The 22641-nt window shown below is 39.1% G+C and overlaps 1 protein-coding gene across 2 annotated transcripts in view; it reads right to left on the reverse strand.

Moving 5' to 3' along the window:
* Window positions 1–22641, reverse strand: part of AFF3 (AF4/FMR2 family member 3) — a 561794-nt gene that overhangs the window by 234362 nt on the left and 304791 nt on the right. The gene's annotated exons all lie outside the window — the stretch shown is intronic.

The following is a 22641-nucleotide window of genomic DNA, read 5'->3' on the forward strand; positions in this document are numbered from 1 at the left end:
ATTTATCCTACTTGGTATTTGTTGAACTTGTAGATCTGTAAGTTTATAGTTTTCATCAAATATGAAAGACTTTCAAGGGGCGCCTGGGTGGTTCAGTTGGTTGGGGGTCTGATTCTTGATTTTGGCTCAGGTCTTGATCTCAGGGTCATGAGATGGAGCCCCGCATCAGGCTCTGAATTCAGCTGGGAGCTGCTTCTCTCTCCCTCTTCCTCTGCCTCTCCCCCAGCTCATGCTCTCTCTCTCTCTCAAATAAATCAATCTTTAAAAAAGTAGGAGACTTTCAGCCATTATTTCTTCAAAATATTTTTTCTGCCCCTTTCTCCTCTCCTTTTGTAATGGCAAGTACACATATGATAAATACCTAGATATTGTGACACAGACCAGTAAGATTGTTTTTTCTCTCTAGACCTCATTTTGGGTAGTTTCTATCATAAGGTTTTCAGCTTCATTGATTTTAATTTTCTGAAGTGTCAATTTATTGTTAAATCTGTCTAGTGGATTTTAAATTTTAGAAAGTATATTTTCAGCTCTAGAAGTTCCATTTCTATATCTTTAATTTCTTTCCTTAGTATATTAGTCATTTCCTTTAAATCTTCAAGACCATTTAGATTAGCTATTATAAAGCTCTTGTCTGATAATTCCATAATGTCTTTCATTTCTGGGAATGTTTTTATTGACCTTTTTATTTTCCTTTTGTGACAAGTCACACTTCTTTTTTATGTCTAATGTTTCTTTGTATTGGAAGCTTAACTATGTGAGTGTTACATTGGTAATTGTTTTTCATATTTTTTTACTGAGGTATAATTAACATACAACATTATATTAGTTTCAGGTGTATAACATAATGCTTTGATATTTGTATATATTGCAAAATGATCACCAAAAGTCCAGTCAACATCTGTCACCACACATAAAGAATTTTTTTGTGATCAGAACTTTTAAAAGTTGTGAAGAGAGTAAATTTTAAGTAGGCAATACAGCACTATTAACTGTAGTCACCAGGCCGTACATTACATTCACATGACTTATTTTATAACTGGAAGTTTTGACTTTTGACTCCCTTCATCCATTTCACCCACTCCCATCTCACCTCTGGCAATCACCAGCCTGTTCTCTGTATGTATGAGCTTATTTTTTGGTTTTGTTTTTAAAATTCCACAGTGAGCTCATACAATATTTATCTCTCTCTGTCTGACTTATCTCACTTAGCATAATGCCCTCAAGGTCCAGCCATGTTGTTGCAAATGGCAAGAGTTAATCCTTTATTTATGGGTGAGTAATATTCCAGTGGTGTGTGTGTGTGTGTGTGTGTGTGTGTGTGTGTGTGTGCGCGTGTGTGTGTGTATTCTTTATCCATTCATCTGTCAAAGGAGATTTAGGTGTTTCCATATCATGGCTATTATACATAATACTGCAATGAACATGGGGGTGCATATATCTTTTTAAGTTAGTGTTTTCTTTTGAATAAATACTCAGAAGTGGAATTGCTGGATCATATGGTAGTTTTATTTTTAATTTTCTGAGGAACCTCCATACTGTTTTCCATAGTGGCTGCACCAATTTACATTCCCACCAGCAGTGCACAAGGGTTTCCTTTTCTCCACATCTTTGTCAACACTTATTTCTTGTCTTTTTGATGACAGCTGTTCTAACAGGTGTGTATTGGTAATCCTTTTAATGTTTTTCTTTCTTCAAAGGTGAAATTTGTTACTTGTGGATCAGGTTTATCCTTACAAGGCTTACTTTTAAAGTTTGTTAGGGTGGACCCAAAGTAGCCTTTACTCTGGGGATATTTTAGCCTTATTACTAAGGCATATGACTTTTCTGGTGACTCTACTTAATGTTCTGGTTTTTTAATGAGACTTCTCCATTATGACTTGTAAGAATTCAAATGTACCTCTGCCCTATGAGAGCTCTGGGAATTGTTCAGTTTATAGCTCCATGGAAATTTTTATTTGCATGGCCTTGTGGAGTTTTCACATTATGTATGCAAGGATTAGTATTCAGCCAAAGACTCAAGTGGCTCCCTATGCAGATTTCTTGAACTCTTTCTCTGAATGCCTCCACTTTTGTATTCTGCCTTGCAAATTCGAGCTCCCTAGGCCTCTCCAAACACTGTTTCTCTTTCTCCTCATCTCAGTGAGACTTCTAGGTTCTGCCTGAAACTACCTCTCTGGCCTGCAGTCTGGAAAGCACCTCTGCATATAAATCTGAGGTCAATATGCAGTAGTCACCTAATTTATTTTCCTTCTTATAAAATCATAATTCTGAATGGACTATTTCCCCATGTCTGAAAATAGTTCTTTTACATATTTTGTGCTGTTTTCTATTTGTTTATGGCAGAAGAACAAATTCTATGCCATTTATTACTATATCAGAGGAACCAGATTAATCATTCAAAAACACAAACCTGATGATGTCACTCTCTAGCTTAAAATCTTTCAAAGCTGACTACGGATTTTACTGTCTATAATGGTATATTTTTTAAAGTGCTAAAATGCTCCTCAGAAGGGGGTACTATGATAATAAACATAAAGCAGGATGGTCACAGGAAACCTGGGACCTCTGTCATACATTTTGGCTCAGTCTCTAGGGTCTCACTACACAGCCCCCTCCCCCATTTTGCACCAACTTTTACTCCTTGCACTTGAATAGTTTGACAGTTCTCTTTCCTTCACTTGTGGCATGTCTCCTATCTTGTCCATCTAGTAAATTCCTCTTCCTCCCTTCAGGTAGTTAAAACATTATCTTCCTCTATGTCTATGTAGTGCTGTGCCTCATTTGGCATGTACCTCATGGAATTCTGTTAATTTGTTTACATTTTGCCTCTTATAAACTAGGTTTTTGAAAAAGTGCAAAATCAAGAAGTATGCTTTAGAAAATTAATTCAGAAGCAATATTTGTTAAAAACTGGATAAAGGATATATGATAGAGACAATTAAGAGGATTGTTCAATATCTATTGTTTTATTTAATGTCAACCTTCAACAGTAAAGAAGCCCAAAGGCCTCTTAACATCAAATCATCCTACTTTTTCTTGTTAGATTCTCAACTACAGTCAAAACCTATTCAGAAATCAGAATTTTTAAATGTGACAATCTTACATGGAGGTTTCCTGTATTTTATGATCTAAGCAAACCTGCCAAAATTTGGTGAATTTCAATGTTGGGAAAATACCTGCAATTTTCCCACTTAACTATATTGAATATCCTACTGCAGTACCCGTTGCAACTGACATATATGAGCACACTGTGCTCACAACCACATTATTTGACTCAAAATTTGGCAGTTTAAATTGTGTCATAATTTCTTTCTCCTTTTCAGGGAGCTGTAGGCTTCTAGTTATGGAATGAATGTCATAGTGTCACGGGCATAAAAGGTACAGCATAAGGAATGTAGTTGATGGTATTGTAATAACATCATATGGTGACAGATGGTAGTTATACTTGTGGTAAGCATAGTAGAATTTACAGACTGTCAAATCACTATGTTGTACAACCTGAAGCTAATGTAACACTGTGTGTCAACTACACTTTAAAAAAAAAGGAACAAAAACCAAGCAGATATATTTAATTCAAAAAGTTTCCTATTTGGATAAATACATGAAACAGAGGTTTTCAAGACACATGTTAGGCAACCAGTGACACTGATTCTCGGGAGATGGAAAACTAATGAGGCAAACTATACTATCACCCGAGCTTACTGCATTAAGAGTTGCCAGGCTATGGTACAGAAAAGGAATCCAGGTAGAGCCCAGTGGACACTCTGAGCTGAGTCTGGAAGAGCAAGTTGACTAGAGTTTGCAGGACAAAATGCCAGAGAGATTCTTGCACAGAGAGAAACCTGGAGATCTGCAGAAGGTCCCTTTGAGTATTCAACAGGGTCCTGAGTAGCAAAAGTGTTTGAAGGAAACAAATTGATGCTAGGGAAAGAATCATCTGAAAGGATTAGAAAGAAGACATCAGGTGTTCACCCAAGGCCTGAAACAGTAATTGTTTTCACTAGCTAGACTAGAAAACCTCATAAATGATGGGGCATTGGGTACAGCACTTGAAAGAATCTTGTCTTAGTAGTGGGCAATAGACTAAATACTGCTCTTTTCTCACCTAATAGATTGTTAAAATAAGACTCCAAATGATCAAGTTGTTTCCAAGCAACCTAAATGCACCCCAAAACAAGGCTCAAGATTTATAGAAATAGAAAAAGGCAGAATTCTCACCACCTGACAACCTACCAAATATTACCAGATCTACAAAGAAGCAAGAAGATACAACCCCATAGGGAAGAGAACAATCAATCAAAACCAACTCAAAACTGACACAGATGTTAAAATAAGCATATAAGGATAAATTAAAACAATTATTATAGTTGTAATTTATATGTCCAAAAAGATAAGGAGAGGACATAGAAGATACACAGATGACCCAAATCAAAACTTCCAGACATGAAACTACAATGTATGAGATGAAAATATACACTGAATGTAATTAATGGCAGAATAGAGATTTATAGAAGGAAAGACTAATGAACTTGAAGACACAGCCAACAGAAACCACACAAAATAAAACACAGAGAGAAAAATATTAAAAAAAAACACACAAGAGTATCATTGAATTGTAGGATAATTTAATGTGTGTCCTAATGTACATGAAATTTTAGTCCCTAAAGGAGAACAGGGGAATGGGGAAAATGTTTGAAGAAATAATAAAAGAAAAAAATTCAAACTGGATAAAAATTATAAACCTGTAGATTCAGGAAACTCAATGAACTCTAAGAATGGGAACCCTGAAGAAACCCCTGTGAAGACACAATATAATGAAATTGCTCAAAATCAGCAATAAAGAGAAAAAATTAAAAGCAGCCAGAGTAAAATGAAATGAAGATAAAGATTACAACAAATTTCTTATTGGAAACAAGGTAAGTGTGAAGACAGTAAAGCAACATCTTTAAAATATGGAAAGAAAATAAATACCAGCCCAGTGATATATAACAGCAAAAATATCTGTAAAAAACTAGGGTAAAATAGTGACATTTTCAAATACACAAATGCTGAAAATTCATAATCAGCAGATCTGCACTCTAAGAAATGTTAAAGGAAGTCCTTCAGGCAGAAGGAAAATGCTAGCAGATGAAACGGAGATATATTCAAAGGAGTAAAGAGAACTGGGGAAACGGTAACCACAGAGGTAAATTTAGAAAAAGATATTTTATTATTTAAATGTATTTAAGATATAATTGGCTACTTAAACAACGAATATTAGTTTACGAGGAGTTTTACAACATAGAGAAGTAAATACATATGCCAACAATAGCATATAGGTGGCTAGGGGGAAAAAAAGGAAAGCATCCTGTTGCAAAGTTCTCAGACTGCATGGGAAATGGGATGATGTTGCTGGAAAGTGGACTGTAACAGGTTAAGCTGTGTATGGTAAACCCTAAAGTAACCAGTGAGAGAACAAAACAAAGAGTTAGAGTTACTAAGCCAACAAGTAACTAAAGTGGAATAATGAAACAACTCAGTACAAAGAAGGCAGAAAAGGAGAGAAGAGAAACAGAAAAGAAAGAATGAATAGAAAAGAGCAGGACAACAGACCTAATCTCAACCACATCAATAATCACATTAAAGGTAAACATTTTCAAATCCCAATTAAAAGACAAAAATTGTGAGACCCAATTATATGCTGCTTATAAAAACCACACTTAAAATATAAAAAACCAAATTAAAACAAAATAGTAGAAACAGAAATTATATACTAACATGAATTAAAAAAAGGTCAGAATGGCTATATAATACCAAAGCATATCTCAGTGTAACCAGGGATAAAGAGATTATATCATGTTCAAGAATCAATCCGTCAATAGGACATTACAATCTAAATGCCTGCACCTCCCATACAGAGTTTCAAAATCCATGAAAGTAAAACCAATGCAACAGTAAGGAGAAATAGACAAACCCATAATTATCTTCAGATTTCAATATCCCTCCCTTAGTAACTGACAGAATAAGTAGGAAGAAAACCAGTCACAACGCAGTCTTGAACAGCAACACTATGACATGATGGTTAATGTAGAAAATCTAATGGAATCTACAAAAAAGCTACTAAAATTAATGTTAGTTTCACAATACTTCACGATGTAAAATCAACAGACATCAATTGTATACCTATATCCTAGCAACTAATAAATATAAATTGAAATTAAAAAATAAACGCCATGTACAGTAGTACAAAAAATATGAAATACTTAGGCATAAATCTGACAAAAGATGTTCATGCCCTGTACACTAAAATTCTAAACACTGAAGGGAGAAATTAAATGACATTTAAATGAATGGAGATATATACTGTGTTAGTGGCTTGGAAGAATCAATACTTAGATGTCGGTTTCTTTCCAGATTGATCTGTAGATTCAATACAATTCCAATAAAAATCCCAGCAGGCATTTTTTTTTTGGTAGAAATTGATGAGCTTACTCTAAAATTCATATGGAAATGCAAAGGTGTAAAAATAACCAAAATAACTTAGAAAACAAGAACCAAATTGAAGAACTAACACTACCTGCTAGAAAATTTTATTATAGAGCCACAGTGACCAAAAGAATGTGATATTGGTGTAAAGATTGATATACAGGGACAAAATAAAGAATCCAGAGATAGATCACACATATATGGACAACTGATTTTCAGCAAAAGTGCAAAGGCAATTCAATGGAGAAAGGGTAGCGTTTTTAACCATCGGTGCTGGAAAAATTGGATATCCATGTGCAAAAACTGAACTTCCATCCAACCTTTAAAGTGGATCTTAAAACCAAATGTAAAACCTCAAACTGCAAAAGTTAAAAAAAAGTAGGAAAAAAACCTTTGTGATCTTAGATTAGGGAAAGATTTTGTAGTTATGATACTAAAAACATGATCCATAAAGAAAAACAACTAATAAATTGGACTTCATCAAAATTAATTTTAAAAAAACCTAACAGTGTTATCTTCCGAAAGACACTGTTAAAGAAAATGTAAAGACAAGGCCCCATACTAACGGAAAATATTTGCAAAGGATGTACCTGCGCAGTATATAAAAGATTTGTATATAAAATATATATAAAGAAATTTCAAAACTCAAAAATAAAACAATAAAAAAGGACAAAAGTTTTGGATACTTCAGCAAAGAAGATGTATGGATGGAAGTAAGTGTGGTGAAGAGAAGCTTGAAGATAATTAGTCATTAAGGCAACACAAATGAAAACCATGATAATATATACCACTGCACACATTAGAATGTTTAGAATTAAGAAGACCAGGTATTTGCAAGGATGAAGAGGCACCACAATTCTTACATACCACTGATGGAGATGAAAAATGGTTATAAGCACTTTGGAGAACAGTTTGGTAGGTTTTTTAAAAAAGTTAAACATCTTTCCATCATTTGATTCAAACATTCCACTGGTAGGTATTCACTCCAGAGAAAAGAAAGCATACTTCTACACAAAGACTTTTTGTATGTTCTACACATGTGCACAAATATTTATAACAGACTTATTTGTGCTAGCCAAGAAATAGAAAGAAATTAAATGTCCTGTGAAAGTGAATGGATAAACAAGTTGTGGTATATCCATACACTGGAATACTGCTTAACCACAAAAAGGAATGAGCATGAAATATGGATGAATCTCAAAATAATTATGCAGACTGAAAGAAGACAAAAGGGTACATATTATATGATTTCATTTATATAAAAGTGTGAAAAAATGCAAACTCCTCTGTAATGACAGAAAGCAGACAAGAGGTGGCCTGGGGATAAGGTGGACATCCCAGGGTAAGGGATGAATGACAAAGGAGTCTGAGAAAAATTTGAGGAGTGATGGATATGTTCATTATCTTGATTGTGGTGATGTTTTCACAGGTATCTTGAGCTTCTCTTCATGCACTTATGTGAAAACTTACCAAGCTGCCATTCTAAATATGTGCAATTCATTGTATGTCAATTTTACTTCAATGGGGAAATGAACAACTAATATTTCCTATTTCTTTGCAATTCTATGCAGTTTAGATTTCATACATGTAATCCTTTCTGTAAGCTCCTGGCAGGGTTTCTTTTAGCAAAACCAGCTAAATAATTTGAGAACTTTTTCAGAAATTCCAAAGTATGTCAATGTCAATTACTTCTTATAATTGTACAGATTACCTTCTTTTTCTAACCTTCATCCAACTATGCTACAAGGTATTTTCTCCTGTTTTCATGAACTTGGTCTTCACTGTCAAGGATTTCTAGTGATTGTGGATACTTACAGTCAAGAAAGTGAAGCCACTGGCACTGTTAATTGGAAAGGCAGAAGTGGATCCCTCAGTAAGATGGCCAGTGACCCAGCGGGGGACTCAGGGGCAGGGAGCAGGAAAGTTCCTGTCAATGGAAACACAGGGCCTGTATTTCCTTCCTTCAGGACAATCTGGATGGAGGAGACATCCAGAACCTGCTCTGTTAGAAAGTTTTCACCAACTATGCTCCTATCCTAACATCTAGTTATAGGATCTCTCATTTTCATTCATCCCCCTGAGTCCAGCTCTTCAGTTCATGTGTTTGCCTGTGACCAGAAAAGTAGAAATTGTGAACACAGATGCTATAGCATGAGTTACTTTTATATTAAAAGTGTAGGAGGGGTTTTATATTATCTCAAGTCATTAATTAGACAAATTGTGTAAGTCAATCCTTTTGCAACTCTTCCCTAACTATCTTCCTCAGAACTATTTCCTTGTTAAATATATGCTTATACAGGTTTTTACATGTGTATTATGTATCAATTATCCATATAATTACATAATTACTATAATCGGATTTAACTGCATAATTAGAATGTGTAATTACATAATTAAAACATGTAATTACCAAGTTTAAAAAGTTATGAAATTATTTTTTTAAATGAATAATGCATGTACGAGTAGGCAACTGTTGAAGTTCACAACTTAGGACTTCTAAAAGTCATTTGTAATGGAAAACACAATTTAAAATCCAGTAGCCAGTTATTTCACTTGATGTGTTGGATACTTTAAATTTTTTTTTTAAGGTTTTATTTATTTATTTGAGAGAGAGAATGAGAGAGAGAGAGCACATGAGAGGGGGGAAGGTCAGAGGGAGAAGCAGACTCTCTGCCGAGCAGGGAGCCCGATGTGGGACTCGATCCTGGGACTCCAGGATCATGACCTGAGCCGAAGGCAGTCGCTTAACCAACTGAGCCACCCAGGTGCCCTACTTTAAAATTTTTTAATGGATTTTATTTTGTTAAAGTATTAAAAACCTTCAAGAGCTCAGCATCTGAGTGCAGGATAAAGAGACAAAAAAAAAAAAAAGTCAGCTCTCATTAAATGTACCTGAGGTCTGACTGCATTATTAACCTATTCCCACAGACATATTAAGAGTTTCCTTAATGTAATTGACTGTAAATAATAAGCAGTGATGACTCGCATGGAAGTCATTACCCAGCTGGTGTTTTGGTGAATCTAGGAAGCCATGTACTCCATTCCCCACCCCCTACCCCCGCCCCCAAAATCTATGTTTGGTCTCAAAGGTGTAATGTTATTTTTAAAATAAATATCGATTATTTTTTTTAAAGATTTTGTTTATTTATTTGACAGAGAGAGAAACAGCAAGAGAGGGAGCACAAGCAAGGGGAGTGGGAGAGGGAGAAGCAGGCTTTCCGCTGAGCAGGGAGCCCGATGCGGGGGCTCGATCCCAGGACCCTGGATCATGACCTGAGCCGAAGGCAACGCTTAACGATTGAGCCACCCAGGTGCCCAATAAATGTCGATTATATACCTGCTTCGTAATAAGAGAAATACATCTCTATTTATAGGACTTTCACTTGAGAATAAAAAATTTTAAAAGTTAGAAGCATATTACATCAGTGGTATTATGATAATTCAACTATGCCAGAGATGGAAAGAGGAATCAGATGTGTTCTCTGGCCTTAAGTTGTTTAGACAGACACACAAGCCAGTAATATAAAACACAGAGAAGGCAGGCAGTAATAGCTTTTGAAAACTTTTTTTTAATCTACTAAATTATAATTTGGTGCCTGAAGAAACAATCCTCATTCTCTAAACCAGCAACTGATCTTGATTTTTCTGGTCCATTATCAACAGAACAGTTGATTACTTTTTGTGGAAAATTTCTGCTCCTGTTCAGGCCCATAATATTTTGTACATACTTCATAATAAAGCACTTATCCTATAATCTCATAATTATGTATACGTCTGCTTCTTCTTTAGAATCTAAGTTCCAGGAGGGAAATTGCTCAGTGCAGGAAACATTTTCTCACATGTGTTAATACCTGCAGGGTATCCTCTATACACATACATGCACACATACACAGACACACACAGACACAAGTGTGTGTGTGTGTGTGTGTGTGTGTGTGTGACACACAACAAAGTAACATTTGCCTGCCCTTTTCACAGAAGCAGAATATGTGTCTCTTGACAACACACATAACCAGCATATCTTTCAAAACCAAGAGTATAACTTGCAAATATTAATAAGATCACTGTCAAATGATAACTTATTCTTGACCAAAAAAGGAAACACGTGCATAAAATAAAGACTATGCCTCCCAGAGATGGCAGGAAAAAATGAGAGTAGTTATAAGTCAGCCGCAAGCCTCGTTTCAAGAGGAGCCCAGTTTCTGCAGACTGCTCTGTCAGTGGTCATCTGTATCAGATTAATGCTCCATTCATTAATTAATTACTCCCACCAACATTTACGGAGCTTCTGTCTACTGTATGTGAAGTGGTGTGCTATGTACAGAAGACGCACTAAGGAGCAAGAAATAACTACGTGGAGTTCACGTTCCAGGGATGGAGCGGACACAGGAGCAGATGTAACAGTGCATGTGCTCAGCCCTGAGATGACAGTGTGGGGACATCAGGTGTCTGGGGAGGGGGGTGTGATGGGCACTCTTTGACAGATTCAATGCACTGCACTGGGGATCTAGCTCCCTATGTATTTCTTCTACATAGCCACTCCAGATTTAATGGGGGTAATCCAAGCTGAACTCATATGATAGAGCAAGTAACTCAGAACAACCCTGATGTCCTAGAACCCGGAGGAGATCCGCTAGTCTCAGAGGAGTCTCATTCCCTCCCACATACACCTGTCTCCACCCACCCTACTCTTGCTCCAGATAAAAATTCACAAGCATTATTCTTAATGTGTCTTTGCTGGGAAATAAACTGGTAGGCTGGGGTCTGGCAGACAGCCTGGCAAACAGTAAGCATCCCATGCTGAATGTTGAATCCATAAGTTACATGGGTATCGCTTATAATCCATGGTATATTACATGTGAGTGGTTTTCTTTTTCAGTAATTTTTCATCATTTCTGAAGGAAGGGACATACCACTGAAATGGGGTAGTACATGGAAATCTTCTGGTTTATCATGGATTGTGAACTTGATCATGACCTCAGGAGTTTATCAGAGCCATGTTTAAGGCCTCAAAGCTCCACTGAGGTTTGGAGAAGACCTGAGAAGGGGGACATAAATCTTAGCCCAACCTCCACACATTCCTTGCTTTGTGTGGTATTACTGTCATCACCAGGCCTACTCCTTGCATTTGTCAATGAATTCTGATAGAAGGCCACTGTTAACATGTGTATGAACTGAAACTTATCACCCACGAATGTAAATTTGGTTCATCAGATTAGTTGGTGTCACCTGAGAAATGAAGAATTAGGATTCTGGGTGGAAGACTCCTCTGAGACTAGCAGATCTCCTCTGGGAAGCGCATGAGATTGATAAACTGCTGTTGAGCTCGTCTGTCCAGTGTCAGGTGTCATGTGTTCGGCTGTCCCCATTCCCCTGCGAGGGGGATCTCTCCCTCAGCCATGGGGTGAAGTAGAGACAATCAAAGTAGCTGTATGTGAGTATGAGGGCTTATGGACCTGGGAAGAGTGGGCGGAACAGAGGCCAGAAGAACTCGATTTCATGCGAATTTAAAAATCACATTTCCTGTGTCTGTTGGCCGTTTGGATGTCTTCTTTAGAAAAATGTCTGCTCGTGTCTTCTGCCCATTTCTTGATTGGATCATTTGTTCTTTGGATGTTGAGTTTGATAAGTTCTTTATAGATTTTGGATACTAGCCCTTTATCTGATATGTCATTTGCAAATATCTTTTCCCATTCTGTCGGTTGTCTTTTGGTTTTGTTGAGACACACGGAAAAGTGCTCAACATTGCTCGGCATCAGGGAAATCCAAATCAAAACCTCAGTGAGATACCACCTCACACCAGTCAGAATGGCTAAAATTCACAAGTCAGGAAACGACAGATGTTGGTGGGGATGCGGAGAAAGGGGAACCCTCCTACACTGTTGGTGGGAATGCAAGCTGGTGCAGCCACTCTGGAAAACAGTACGGAGGTTCCTCAAAAAGTTGAAAATAGAGCTACCATACGATCCAGCAATTGCACTACTGGGTATTTACCCCAAAGATACAAATGTAGGGATCCGAAGGGGTACATGCACCCCGATGTTTATAGCAGCAATGTCCACAATAGCCAAACTGTGGGAAGAGCCAAGATGTCCATCGACAGATGAATGGATAAAGAAGAAGTGGTATATATATATATATGTATACACACACACACACACACACACACACACACACACACACACACACACACACACACACACTGGAATATTATGCAGTCATCAAAAGGAATGAAATCTTGCCATTTGCAACGACGTGGATGGAACTGGAGGGTATTATGCTGAGCGAAATAAGTCAATCAGAGAAAGACATGTATCATATGACCTCACTGATATGAGGAATTCTTAATCTCAGGAAACAAGGGTTGCTGGAGTGGTGGGGGGTGGGAGGGATGGTGTGGCTGGGTGATAGACATTGGGGAGGGCATGTGCTATGGTGAGCTCTGTGAATTGTGCAAGACTGTTGAATCACAGATCTGTACCTCTGAAACAAAGAATACATTATATGTTAAAAAAAAAAAGAAGATAGCAGGAGGGGAAGAATGAAGGGGGCAAATCGGAGGGGGAGACGAACCATGAGAGACGATGGGCTCTGAAAAACAAACTGAGGGTTCTAGAGGGGAGGGGGTGGGGGCATGGGTTAACCTGGTGATGGGTATTAAAGAGGGCACATTCTGCATGGAGCACTGGGTGTTATACGCAAACAATGAATCATGGAACGCTATATCAAAAACTAATGATGTATGGTGATTAACATTACATAATAATAAAAAAATAAAAATCACATTTCCTCACACTTTCCATCTTCTCTAAATACCACTCCTGAGTCTTCTTAAGTGACTGTGGGTATGGCTGCTGATGTAGCACTAGGTTAGGAAACAAAACAAGTGAAGAGAGGAGGAAAGCACGAGTCACAATTGAGGAAAAAGAAAACAAAGAAATATTCTGGGGTCTCAGAACCATCGGTGACAGGAAGTACATTCTAGAAAATGTGTAATTATGCATTTAGTTCACCAGCAGATTCCATTCACATCTTACTCTAGTTCACTGAATATCACATCTCAGAGCACCAAAACTCTACCTGTCTCTGTATGAAAACAAAGAGTGATGAACAAGAGAACTAGTGATTAGTACTGATGTATGTGTTCAAGTTAGAGACGCAAATCTGTCTCCCCTCCCCCATCCCACACCAAGCTAATGGATGAACCTCAATCAATACACTCAGGAAAGACCACAGAATCAATAACAGGGCTAATTTAACAGAATTAAGAAGTGGCGTTTTTTTAAATAAAAAAGCAGATACATTGGCAATAACCACATTCTTAATGTTGCCTAGCAACAAGATATAAAAATGATGTACAATGTCAGTAACTTATTTTCACATACAAAAACAGCCCCCTGCCTTGGCAATGCTGTAATGTACTTTTCCCCAACTAGAACTCCGCCGAGACTATTAACGCTACCATTTTCCATAATATACTCTGTTAAACAATCATGTGTTTTAGTGCGTTAAAACACTGAATTTACTTAATGACTACTCAGTGAAGCTGCAGCTACAGGAAAGGGAGGAGTTTTTCTGTTTCCATTTTAGGCTCACAGGTTCATTCCCTGGCCAGGGGAATTCAATAGATAGCAAACATAGTGAATCCAAACATTGGAATTCACGTATAAAAGGGGAGAGAACAGGGCAAGGAGTGGTCTTGTGGGTGTTTTAAAGGGAAAGTAGACAAATGAAGTTAAAGGGGCAGTATTTGTGCTTCTTGGTGATTTTTAAAATTTTTTCTTTGGAATGTGAAAGAAGTTTCTGGAAGGCAGAAAGCCTTTGAGGTTCCAAGGTATGTCCTTGGATATGAGAGTGAAGATGCGACAGGAAGGGAAAGTGACAGTGGAGGGCTTTAGCGGAGGGGCTGGTAGAGAAGAACAGGAAGCTATTGAGGGGCTGAGCTCTTAGTGGTCACATGGGCAAGCCCTCAATGTGGGGGACCCCTTACTCCTAACACAACTGCTGTTCTGGCAGGTGGGGAGGGGTGCCACTCTGCCCCGAGCTGGAGCTTTACATACATTATCTCATTTCATCCTCCTATGCTTTCATTTAATAGAAGCAGAAAATAGGCTCAATGAGATTAAGTGATTTACCCAGAATCACTCAGATAGTAAATGGTAAAGCTGGGATTCAAAACCGGATCTGTCCTCAAAGCCACTGCTCATCTTTGCCCCACTTGGTTGTTACTGAGTTCCTGCTGTGGGGGGTGTTCTGGGATTGCTGCTACTTAGTACCAAGGTGCAAAGGAGGAAACCCATTTCCCCAAAAGAAGCGAACAAACACACAAAACCCAAACTTACCTACTAAGCCTCAGATCACACTGCACTATATTTAAGTGCACATTTGTTAACTTACACACTCCCAGGATTTTTGGCAAGTTTCTTATTCTCTGTTATGTGGGATCATTAACTCCTTACTTCGGGGCCAAGTACTACATTAAAAAAAAAAAAACAATAACAAACTATTTTCTGCTGAATAGAGCATCTTATTTAGAAGACCTTTGGTAAGTATTGCCGGGCAATTTGTGGGACAAAGGACACTCAGTTTTATGAAATCTCTGCGGAAATGGATCTGTCATAGTCATCGCCTGTGTTGGAATATAGTAAGTGCTCAATAACTATGTATAAAGGTCAACTCCATGCCCTCATGAATTTCAAGTTTTCCCTAGTAGGCTGATTGACCAGTGATTTTTACTCAGGTTCCTCTGGGGCTTGAATCAACACTGGTACCTACAAAACAGCCTGAGATGAGCAAAGTGATCCATTATCACCAGATGCTAATCTGAAGCGGAGTGTATTGTTTAGTGAGAAGGGCAGGCGATTACAGGTGAAGACTACTTGAAGGCAGCCGGGCATCCTCCTGGTTGCTATGCAACCCCAGACAAGTCCCTCATCCTACCTGGCCTCTGTAACCTCACTTGTTTCCTCATCTAGGAAATACTTACAACACACTGTCAGGCAGTCAACAAGCATTTATGGAATACCCACAGGGCACAAAGCAATAAACTTACTGCTTATTTAAGCCAGGAAATAAAGCTAAAGCATAGCAGAGGATTAGCCCAAATACCTGGGCAAATGAGGCACAAGTAGAAGTATTAGGCTCTGAAATCCTCCAGGCGATTGTGGCCCTATGCAGTTGAGGCTTTGGGGCATTTTAAAATTAGTATCTGAATACTGACTTTAGTCAGAATGTGTGTGTGTGTGTGTTGGTTTTCTATTGCTGTTACAAACAAATCATCTCAAATTCAGTGGCTTGAAACAACACAAATTTATGATCTCACAGTTCAGAATCTTAGAAGTCCAGATGGGCTGAAATCAAGCGGGGCTGTGTTGTGTTCTCGAAGCTCTGGTGGAGAATCTGTTCCTTGTCCCCTCTGGCTTTAAGAGACTGCCCACGTTCCTTGGCTTGTGGCCCCTTCTTCCATCTTCCAAGCTAGCCATGTCAGGCATCTTTTTCATACTCCCATCTCTTCTGCCTCTCTCCTCTACTCATGAAGGACCTTAGTGATTACAACCGGACCCACCAGACAATACAGGATAATCTCTGCATCTCAAGGTCAGCTGATTAACAACCTTAATTCCACCTGTATAACCTTAATTCCCCTTTGCCATATAGCCTGACATAGTCACATGTTTTCAGGATTAGGACTTGGGCATCTTTGGGGGGGCATTATTCTGCCTTGCACAGTGTGTGTTTGTGAGTAATTACTTATCTATCAAGAGCAATGGTGGGTTATGAATTTTGTGATTATAGCTCAGGGAACTGTATAAGACTATTACCGTCAGAGCTTTATATTTTAAGGACATAAAATACTAACCCTACAATCAAAAACAACCCTGGCATTTATAACATGATTTATGGTTTGCAAAGCACTTTGACATGTATGTTTTTTTTATTAGACCCTTGTAACTACACTGCAGGGCAGATAAGGAAAGCAGTGTTATCTCTGATTTATAGATGCGTAAACTGAGGCACAGAGGGATTTCCTTAAGGTCACAAAATCCGATTCACACCCAGGTATGCAGAATTTTAGTCCCGTGTTCTTTCTATTACCCATACTGCAAAGCCCTCATGGCATGTGTCATATCAACATATATTGCCCAAAGAAGTAGTAAGAGATCTTATTTCTAACCTATGAAAGGAAAAACAGATGTGAGGTTGTTCAGAAACTTAAAGAACACAAAGCCTGCCTCCCACAGAGCTGAGGAGATTCTCTCCCCAACAGTTCAGAGCTGATCCCCGATGCGTGCTGGGGGCAGTGACACCCTAACGGATGGAGAGGACAGGAGGAACAGTTCATACAGGCAGAGTCACCATCACTCTAAGGTACAGCAGAGCGATGTCCCATACCTCACGTCCATGGTTAAAAGGAATTGCTCACTTATGGTTCAGGGCTTTTTGTTTTCATTTTTTTGTATGAATAAAAGAATGAACCCGTAGGAGACCTGTACCTTGTGTGCACATTGGCGACCCTATATATAAACACAGATAGCCAGAGAGGTTGAGGAGTTTTGTTAAAATCTTGCATGCCTGTTTTCTGTTTTATTCTCCAAAAAGGTACATCATTTTTCAAAAAAGATTTTACTTATTTGAGAGAGAGAGAGCATGAGAGGGGGGAAGAGGCAGAAAGACAAGCAGACTCCCCACTGAGTAGGTAGCCCCAATGTGGGGCTTGATCCCAAGACCTTGGATCACTACCTGAGCTGAAGGCAGATGCTTAACCCACCGAGCCACGCAGGTGCCCCAAGGCACATCATTTTAATGGAAAACCCAAAATCAGAAACTTGTTCATTTTAACCTTGATCTCACAGATTTGTTCTGTTTCATGCCCTAAAAAAAGAAAAGGAATGATTCTTATAACCCACTAAAGGGATGTGCTGATGATTAGTGAAATGTGGTGGTTCCTGATGAATGGGTTAGGCGCACGGCTAGGGCCAGTCCACAGAGACTGTGTGGGGTCGTTATCACCCACTCTCTCTATTTAGAGGCTGCCCACTGCAGCCTTTCCAAGTCAGGTATCACTCTTTCCCTCCTAGTCACCTCTGAAGACACCTCTCAAGGTGAGACACTAACAGAAGCTGAAAAGTCACAATCCCCTGCTGGCAGTGCCCAACAAAGGCGCGTGGTCCACCCTGGCTGAGCAGTATCCTGATGCAGCATCCTCTGGAGGGCAGACCTTCCAAGCCCCAGAACCCCAAATGCTCACAGTGCATGACACCTCGAGATGTGACTCTCATGGTTAAGCTAGTGAACGATAAGAAAGATAGTCCCTGGTATAACACAGGAAAATACATAAATGTAAATGCATAAAGGGAAGTCGAGTATGACTCCCTACCTTAATTGCCTAACACAATTCCCACTAGATGCATAAATTATAGTTCCTATTAACAGCACTATGAATAATAATCAGTTTACTTTCTGACTTGTATCTAAATATACTTTCTATATGATTTCATCTTTTATTCAGCTGTTTAAAAGGAGAACATCTAATTACAGTTCCTATTAGTCAACATTAATTTTTTTTTTATTTTTGCTATGGAGCATGTGTGATGACTGATTTTCTAAAAACAGAATTCTTCAGCATATGGAACAAATCGTGTTATTATTAATGCATTCCCAAATGACTCTGCATTTCAATTCCCTTAATTATTTAGTCATTGCTGATTATGTCTTTTTACAATTCATTATCTCATTTCTTGCCATGTGGGCATTTTATTCATTAAGTGTCAAAATGAAGGGTTTGACCTAAAAAAAAAAAAAAGGATAATCAGGAAATACTGGCATATTTTTAAAAGTCTGTGTTTCCCTTCTTCAACATTTTCATGCCATGTGATAATACACTCTAAACAACAAGTATTTCAAGGACATCTTAGGTAGCAGTGCTGATCTGTGTACTGTGACAGCCATGTCGGCCCGGGTTGGAGGGGCATCGAGGAGGGGAGGCTATGCAGTTGCTTACCGGAGACATCTCTAAAGATTAGAACGTACAAGTTCCAACTATAGCTCAATCACACTGTGATGTTCTCATTTTAAACAGAGATACTATTTGTGTGAGTGGACTGTTGTACTAGTTTTATTCCAAAGCTAAAATGATCTTTTAAAAATAGCTCTTTAAGTAGTACTGGGAAACACAGGGTAAGAAACATTTACTAAATTGAAAGAGAACTTGCTCTTTTCCTTAAAAATTTTTTTAAAGATTTTATTTATTTATTTGACAGACAGAGACACACTGAGAGAGGGAACACAAGCAGGGGGAGTGGGAAAGGGAGAAGCAGGCTTCCCGTGGAGCGGGGAGCCTGATGCGGGGCTCGATCCCAGGACCTGGGATCATGACCTGAGCCGAAGGCAGATGCTTAACGACTGAGCCACCCAGGTGCCCTGAGAACTCGCTCTTAATAAGAATTAATTTTGTCCTCTGGCTGGTCCTACTGAAGTTACAAAACCAGACTCTGACTGGGACTATTTAATAAGGCCTGGGCACTCTGACCTTCAGGCGGATGTTGGCTCATGATTTCGGTGAGGTCTGTGTACCCTGTCCGAGACCAAATTCACTGTAGACATTTATAAAATATCAAGGGGAAACTAATAAAGGATTAAGAAGGCTGAGGATGTGAGAAAATCAGAGGAGAACATACTTATTTCTACCTGGCTAAGGCCTCTGTCTGAGATGTCAGGTTTTCTGAACAAAACTGCTTTGTTTGTAACCTAGATGGTAGATACTACAAATAGTAGCACAGAACAAAATGGTAAACCTCTTATTAAGTGTGCCTTCTAGCTAAACATGTACCTCCTGATCGTGCTAAAATCGAGGACTACTGAACAAGATGTGAAAAGGGAACTCATTTCCTTTTTTTGATTTAGAACAAACAAATGCCATACAATCAAAGGAGGGTGCATCTAGGCAAGACAAAGCCTGCAAGAGATGGGCTCAAAGAGAGTATTACTCATCTGAGGCCCAGAGAGAGAATTTCTTTGGAGAAAGATACTGTAATACTGTGATGCTTTTCTCCCCTATCTGAAGTGGGAGGAGGGAGAAGGGAGCTAGTTCTTCCTCACCTCAAGCCTAAGTGAAAGGGCTTTCATACACAAAACCGTGCAGACATCAACAGCCCTCAGAGGACTTCATATTTGCTTTGGGTGCTTGGGGATACCTAACTTAAGCCTGCAAAAATCATCAGGGGAGCAGTGAATGGCTGACATGGCGGCACAGAAGGCTCTGTCACATGTGGATTGAACTTTGACCTACAGAGAGACAAGACATACACCGGATGCAGAAGCTGGGTTGGGCAAGAACATGGAGAGAAGAGGCAGTCATATGGAACAGAAAGAGGCACTACCCTCATCAAAGGAGCTACAGGTAGATGCTCACAGTGAGGAAAAATCTTTTTGGAACTGTTAAAGCACCCCACAAAGAACCAGTGCTCTTTCCCACAGAGAGAGACCCGCCAACTCCACAGAGCACCAGTGCCAGTTCCTAGGGACAGCCAAGTATGACTTCTTGGGCCCTTAGCACTTTCTTGTCACCCTAGCTCTAGCCCTGGGGGAGCCAGAAAGCCCTAGCTCTAGCCCTGGGGGAGCCAGAAAGCCCAGCTGAAAAAAGAAACAATGCAAGACAGTGAAATAGAGAAGGAGCACCTATGTCCCTCCTTCCCTCCTAGGATTCTAGCCTGAAGGAAGCCCAAGTTGGGGGAAGGAAATCTTTAACTTTAAATGAGTTCAGAGCCTTGATGAGGCCCTATAGCTGGGCATTTTAATTACTGAAATGAGATTTTTTTTTTTTGTCACTAAGAGTGACTGGAGGACTTTTGAATCATCTAATAGTGTCCGGGAAACTAGTGAGATTTCATGTAAGGGCAGGAGAAGAAGTAGCCCATGAAAAGGATTTCAAGAGACCCCCCTTTTTGGGCTTTATGTTTGCATCCTGTTGAGTACTCCTTGGATGTAACAGTTGCATTTTTTTTTTTTTACTGTGGTAAAAAAAAAGAAAAAAATATGTAACATAAAACGCATCATTTTAATTCATTTTTAAGTATACTGTTCAGTGGTACTTACATTCATATTGTTGTGTAACCACCATCCATCCACAAAACCTTTTCATCTTTCCAAACTGAAGCTCTATTTCCATTAAATAATATGTAGTAGTTGCATTTTAAAGAGGAAATAAAAGAACTCAGCATAAGGCCTGGCTCTTGGCCTTGGGATTTACTACATGCTTTTGTTGCTATTTTACTTTCATTTTTTCCATTTCTGATGCTCTTATTTGTGTGTGTGTAGATCTGAGTTTCAGACCACATCATAGTCCTTCTGCTTATGAATTTCCTTTAACATTTCTCGTAAAGTAGGTCTGCTGGTAATGAATTCCCACATTTTTTGTTGGTCTACAAAACTCTTTATTTCTCTTTAACTTTTAAGGAATATTTTTGCTGAGAATTCTGGGCTGACAGCTTTTTTCTTCTTTCACCACTTGAAAGATGTCTCTCCATTGTCTTATTGCTTGCCTGGTCACTGATGAGAAGTCTTCCGTCATTCTCGTCTGAGTTCCTCTGTTGGTAATGTGTCTTTTTTCTCTGGCTGGCTGCCTTCAAGATTTTCTCTTTGTTTTTGGTCTTTAGCAGTTTGAATATGATATACCTTGGGGCGTGTGTTGGTATTTATACTGCTAGGCATTCTTTGAGCCTGAGCTTCTGGGATATGTGGGTTGGGGGGGGGTCTGTGGCTAATTCTGAAAATTCTTGGCCATTATTTGTTTTATCTTGTTCTCTTTTCTTCCCCCTCCTCGGATTCCAATTACATGAATATTTCACCATTTACTATTACCCTACAAAGCTTAGATGCTCTGCTCTATTTTTTTCTTACATTTTTATCTCTTTGTTTTCATTTCGAGTAATTTCTGTTGATTTATCTTCATACTCTGATTCTTCCCTCAACTGTGTCTAGTCTACTGACAAACCCATCAAAGGCATTTTACATCTCTCTGTGTTTTCCATTTCCCCATTTTTTCACGTGGCTTTCACTCTTATAGTTCCTATCTCCCCAGTGAAATTACCTATGATTCTGCATGCATGATTTTGGATTCCTAACAGAGGTAAAAACTAACTTCATAATTTTAGATACCTTCTTCCTTCCGAGCCACTAATGTATTAATTGAAGCCAATTAGGTTCTAATGTCTGTGTCACATTGGATTCTGATTCTGATGACTGCTTTGTCCCTTCAGACTGTGCTTTTTTGAAGCCCTTCATTGGTCTCCTAAGTTTCTGTTGAAAGCCATACATGTTGTATAGGGCAGTAGACTCTGAGGTAAATATGTTCTGTGCTTGCAGATGAGAATGCCTTTCCCTCTGTTAGGTCTTTAGTGTGAAGGTTTGTGTTCACCTAGTCAGGAGTTGGTATGGATATGAAGTTTGTACTCTGCTTGGCTATGAGTCTCCTCACTTGACTTTGGGTATTCCCTATGCATGGCTCTTCCAGTTGTATCCCACTCTTATTTTTACTCAATCCTTGCTAGTGTGGTGGTTGGAGAATTGGGGAGGGAAGACAGACTCTGATGTTTTGATTAAGACTTGGTTTCAGGTAGGCACCGAGAACAGGAGTCTTGGTGGTGTAGCCTCCTCCAGAAGTAATGTTAGGTAGCACATATTCCTGTGCCTTCCCCAGGGGTAGAGCTGTTTGTTTTCTCTTTACCAGGTACAGTGGGTCTCCCCTAGGGACCTCAGGATGCATTTTGGTTGTCCTTCCTCCTGGAGATTAAGGCTTCTGTTTCTTAGGAATGAGAGGGAGAGGGGTCTGAGATTCAGTTTCAGAGGTGGGTGCCATTCCCCTGCCCCACCAGGGGATCCACCAGAAGGGCTGCAGTTTTGTGCCCTTCTTCCCACAGATGAAGGTCTCCAAGCAGTCAGAGAGACAGAGGAGTTGGGTCTGGATGGGGGCTGAGCAGTGACTGCTATTCCCCTCCCCTAGCCAGCACCACAAGAGAGGCTTCTCGGTATGCTCCCTGGTCTTTCCTATGAGTGCCTGGTGGAGGAAAAGACTGCAGCAGACAGCAACCTTCCCTGTGTTTGTGCCACTCTCCTGTGAGCCCACATTCAACTTTAGCAATTCATTACAGGTTTCTAGATCAATCTTCTTGCTGGTGT

The sequence above is a fragment of the Zalophus californianus genome, chromosome 8 (assembly GCF_009762305.2).
Source record: "Zalophus californianus isolate mZalCal1 chromosome 8, mZalCal1.pri.v2, whole genome shotgun sequence".
In the NCBI taxonomy this organism is placed as follows: Eukaryota; Metazoa; Chordata; class Mammalia; order Carnivora; family Otariidae; genus Zalophus; species Zalophus californianus.